The sequence below is a fragment of the Camelina sativa genome, chromosome 9, assembly GCF_000633955.1.
Source record: "Camelina sativa cultivar DH55 chromosome 9, Cs, whole genome shotgun sequence".
Taxonomy (NCBI): domain Eukaryota; kingdom Viridiplantae; phylum Streptophyta; class Magnoliopsida; order Brassicales; family Brassicaceae; genus Camelina; species Camelina sativa.
In genome coordinates this window covers 12316776-12322420 of record NC_025693.1, presented here as the reverse complement: position 1 = coordinate 12322420, position 5645 = coordinate 12316776, and positions in this window count along the sequence as shown.

Sequence of the window (5645 nt, the reverse complement as noted above, 5' to 3'; positions counted from 1 at the left end):
TTAAATAATTAAATTAATTTTTTTTTCTTTTTTCTATTCAGTTCTTGTCCGCACAAGCGTGCGGGTAAATCACCTAGTTTATCTTAAATTTACCGTTATTCGGTAGAGTTGAGGTTAATTATGAAAAGTAAAGATTATTAAAAAGACACATCAAAGTCTGTCTATAAACATATTAGTTGTTGTGCTCTCGACCTCAATCTTCAATCAAGCGCAGTTAAATTGTGGAAGATAATCTCAGCGGCACGTTCGATTTCCTCCTCCGAGATAATCAAAGGCGGAACAATCGTGAAATAAGAAACTAACTTTCGTGTTTCATCAACTATAATGTAAGTAATTTATTTACATGTTATTATATTCATAGCATGAAGCAATAAAATATGGGAATTCATGTGCGTATTTATTTATTCATGTTCATATTGGGTTTCGTGGTGTTCTGCCTTTAGATGGTTTCTTCTCAAGTTGCAGTGTTGGTGTTGCTTCCTACGGTGTGTCATCTCTAGGTTGCATAGGACAGTGAAACTAAATCTGGGATGCTTCATGCTTGGTTGCGGTTGTCTTGTGGCGGTGTTGGTGGAGCGGCTTCGTTGTTGCTGTTTTTGGATATTTATTTTTCAGTGGTTGAGACTTATATTAGGGATACAATATCCCACATTGGAAGTTGAGTAGGATCTTAAGTAGTATATATAAGATATGGGCTTCTCCACTCATTGCCAATTGATTTTGAGTTGGAAGTCCACTATTTAACATGGTATCAGAGCCCGGTCCGCACATACTCAACAAAATCCACAATTGACCCGGCCCAATAGTTGGCCCGCCGATTCATGCCCGAACATACCGAGATTGATGCCTAAAGAAGCCATCATCTCGAAGAGGCGTATTAGGAATACAATATCCCACATTGGAAGTTGAGTAGGATCTTAAGTAGTATATATAAGATATGGGCCTCTACACTCATTGCCAATTGGTTTTGAGTTGGAAGTCCACTATCTAACAAAACTCAGATTGGGATGTCAACAAAGTTAATGTCTCGATAGAGGGGTGAAGATGTGGACAGAGTGTTATCAATCCAAGATATTGTCCTATGGCAAGGATGGATATATTAGGAGCAAAAAATCAAACAATCAGTGATTAAGAGCACATATTTAAAACTCAAGAGTGACTCCTAAATTACTAAAAGAATCCAAAAAAGAATATTGAAATCTTGAAAACATTCTCAAGAACAGCAAGCTGTAAGGCAAATATGATCAGTTTTTTTTTTCTCTCCGGCAATAATGTCTGTCTTTGAGGTTTTGGAGTCGAAGTCTTTAGTCTTGTATGGTCAGAAGATAGTTCTGCCAGAAGAACCGAGTTGTTCTGCCATATTGGTAGCATGGTCAACCATTTAAGGCAAACAAACACTAATATCTTGGTTATAATTTTATGCGAGTAGTCTCATTAGTTTTACCATTTACGTCTTTGAATTTGGATCCATTGAATTTTTCAAGACAAACAAGATACCACTTTATTTATTGTGTCATTAGTTAATCTCTTTAGCGGAAGATGTGGTCTTTTCCATGATCGATATGGCTCGTCGGATATTTTCAATCTGATCAAAAGGAAACAAATAATTTATAAACCTTCATAAACTTAAATTATCTTACTACACAACTAGATTTTAATCCGCGGTATACCGCGGGACAATATTTTTACAACAAAAAAAAATTAAATTTTAAAAAATTGTATTTGTTTGTTAATTTAGTTTTTTGTTTGTTTAGTGTTTAAGATTGTACAATTGTATTTTAATTGTTAATTATAAAATTTGATCAGTTATATACCGCAGACACGAGACAATTATTTAGTTTTATTTATACTAATGGTACATTTGTACCGTATCGAATTTCTTATGGTTATAAAAATAGAAATTTCAACTGCTTTTTAGATTTAACCCGTGAAAAAATTATTCTTACATTATTATATTTTTAAATTTTTAGTGTTTTTAAATTTAATTCGTAAGTTTAAAGTTATTTAGATTCAACCCGTGAAAGAATTATATCCATAAAAGTTATTATGCAGTATACCACATATTAATTTATATTATAAATACTCGAATTTATTAGATTTAACCCGGAAATAATTATTTTCGCATTTTTTATCAGCATATTAATAACCATTAAAGTTTTAATTGTTCATATGAAACAATATAGTTATTACTGAATATAAAAGTTTTTAAAAGAAGAAAATATTGTATGGATATTTTTGGCATATGTTATTAAGTGTAATAAATTTCTTAATATATAAACTGTTTTAGGAAATTATAAACCAAATTTGTAGAGACATTTTAGGAATCTAATTGATTATGTTTATATGTGCAATTTTTTAAGGATTAACTTTGTAAATAAGTATAACTTAAAGGACACCAAATGTACTTCAATTTATAGAAACACCACGGGATAATTATTTAGTTTTATTTATTATAATTTGAGAAATCTGAGGAATCAACCTCTAAGTACCCCAAATCAAGTAAAGTAGATGACTAAATCTACATTTTACAATCAAAATATGTAAAGCAAAAATTTCTATAGAAATTCTATACAAACAAAATCTCTAAAGATAGTTTTGGTGATTTTATGGGATTAAAACTTTAATGGGTAGAGCTGTTTTTGGAAAAATCGAAATTTATAGATATTGTTAAGATTTTATGGCAATAAATGTAACAAATGTTGGTCGATTTAAGAAAGTTTAGTATTTGAATTTCTCTGCAATATTATTTATGGAACCTTTTTAGGGGTTAATGTTATAAATAAAAATTTAAATAAGCAAAACTTAAAGAGCATAACACAAAATGTACTTCAAAAATGTTAATATAGATATTAACATACACTATAAACCTTATGTTTTTTTTTTTAATAACAATTCTATGCAACATATTCTTTGACTATTATATTTCAAAATGGAAATTGCATAAAGTATGTGTATTACTGTATAACTTGTAAAAATATATACAGAGATCGAAGTAGTGAGGTTATTATTATTCTTTGGATTAATAAGTCACTACAAGAAAACAGTCGATTAGCGACTACAAGTAGCGACTACATTTGTAGTCGCCAAATATAACGATCACATAGTGACCAATTTGCGACTACGTTGTGACTACAGTAATTTAGTCGCTACTGAATCACTACCTTATCGACCACAGTTGATAGTCATACTATAGTCGTCAAATTAGCGACTATTGTGAGACTCATTCGGCGAGTCATTAAATAGTCACCCCTTAGTCGCCAAATAGTCATAAAAACAGTTAAAAAAACGTGTTTTTCATGTGGGGGTTGGTGAACCAACTGTTATTAAGTAGTCGCCTATTAGTGGCATAGGTATAGTCTTTAAAAACAAATTGCACCCATTTGTCTTCTTCATTCCAACACAAGTGTCTTTCTGTAACAACCCGTCCCGTGGACCCCGCTAGCCTCACTGCTAGCCCGCTAGCCTCACTGCTAGCCGCCCAAACGGACCCCAAGCTGGCCCTGCAGGGCATCGATCCTAACCCCTCACTGGGCAAATGGAACTATTCATCCAAATCCACAGTAGGTTATTGGTGCGCCAGGCGTTCCTCGAACCCTGGTCCCCACCCTTTAACAACCTTCCCACAGGACAAGTTGCCACCAATTGAGCTGCAGATCAATTGGTGGCAACTTGTCCTGTGGGAAGGTTGTTAAAGGGTGGGGACCAGGGTTCGAGGAACGCCTGGCGCACCAATAACCTACTGTGGATTTGGATGAATAGTTCCATTTGCCCAGTGAGGGGTTAGGATCGATGCCCTGCAGGGCTAGCTTCGGGCCTATGGGGGCAAGCTAGCAGTGGGCTAGTGGGGTCAACGGGACGGGTTGTCACACTTTCCTTCCCCAAAAAAGAAAATTCTTGATCAAAAAAAAAAAATTGTCTGGATAAAAACTTTTATTTTCTCCCAAAAATATATATATATAGTTCTAAAAAAAAAACACAATATATACATATATAATGGCGGGAAATTTTTCATTAGAATTCGAAGTGGGGTTGGACCAATTCTTATCGTTTGCAAGTAGCCAAGATACAGTTCAGAATAATGACGGTAAGTTTCTCTGTCCATGTAGTGTTTGCAAGAACAATAGATCCGTTCGATGCATTTAAACGATCATACGAAAGAACCTGTCGGCAATAGAAGGCAAAACAGAAGAAGAAAAACAAACATATGTTTTAAGAAGCCTATCATTTTCTTATTTTTATTCATAAACAATATTTGCATAATGCATCTATTAGGATTTGGACTTATGAATATGCTCTATTTAAGGCATCTATATAGGTTATATATAGAATCTTTTCCTTATTTCTTTTTTTGTTTCAATATTTAAATAAATTATATTTATAATCTGTAATTTAAATTAATTTTCATTAAGGATTAATTACTAAAATAATTTAAATTTGTAATATAATTTTTAGAAAAATAATAAATTGATTTGATTATTATAATTTGTAAAACCTAAACTAATTACTAATTACTAAACTAATTAAGACCCAAACTAATTAAGGCCCAAACCCACCAACTAACCTAAAAACCCATTAACCCACTAACTAACCTAAAAACCCTAATCTCACGAGACAATAACCCTCTCGAACTCTATCGCCTCTCTCGTAACTCTCTCTCAAACCCTACTCTCTCGAAACCTCTCTCCTTACCTCTCTCGTTATTTTTCTCTTCGAATCTATCAGTCTCAATCACCAACAAGATGCCGAATCAAGGGAAGAAGAGGAAGGTTGCTCCTAACGTTACTTAGAGAGCGATGGGGGCAACACCAAATCGATGGCCTAATACTCTGCCCAGTCGGTACAACTTCATGCCGGCGGGACAAGAACCTCCTCCTCTGCAGACGCCTGAAGAACAACTCGGCGGTTTGCAACGGCAGTCATCAGCCCAGATCCAGAACTATCCTCCGCCGCAACAACTTTTTTCAGAACTCATCTACACATCCACCACCACCTCCACCCGAGCTACACCAGACTCCTTCAGAAGAAGTCCACTTCAATCCACGGACTCAGGCCAGAAGTTGGGATGTCTCTCCGCCTTCTCCAGTTCGACCCTCTCAAAGTCAGGTGAGAAGTCAGGCGAGAAGTCAGGCCAGAAGTCAGGAGCATCCATCGCATCCGTCGTCTCAAGGGAATAACTTCGAAGAAGAATCTTCTCCAGTGTTGCCCGAACTACAGGCGGACATGTTGCGTGCTCTAAATTCACTGCTTGTGGTTCCAGACAGGGATAAGTTCACCACCGTCCTCTCTCTCACACCCGTACCGAACACCCAATGGTATGATTTTCATCTTCACATGCGAATAACAATGATTGTGGTCTTGTCTTGTGCGAATATAAATGATTGTGGTCTTGTCTTGTGCGAATAGCAATGATTGTGGTCTTGTCTTGTGCGAATAGCAATGTTTGTGGTCTTGGCTTGTGCGAATAGCAATGATTGTGGTCTTGTCTTGTGCGAATAGCAATGTTTGTGGTCTTGTCCTCTGCGAATAGCAATGATTGTGGTCTTGTCTTGTGCGAATAGCAATGACTGTGGTCTTGTCTTGTATTGATCTCATTTTTGTTGGTTTGTCTATTATTTGATTCTAAGTAACCTGCTTACTTATTTTAT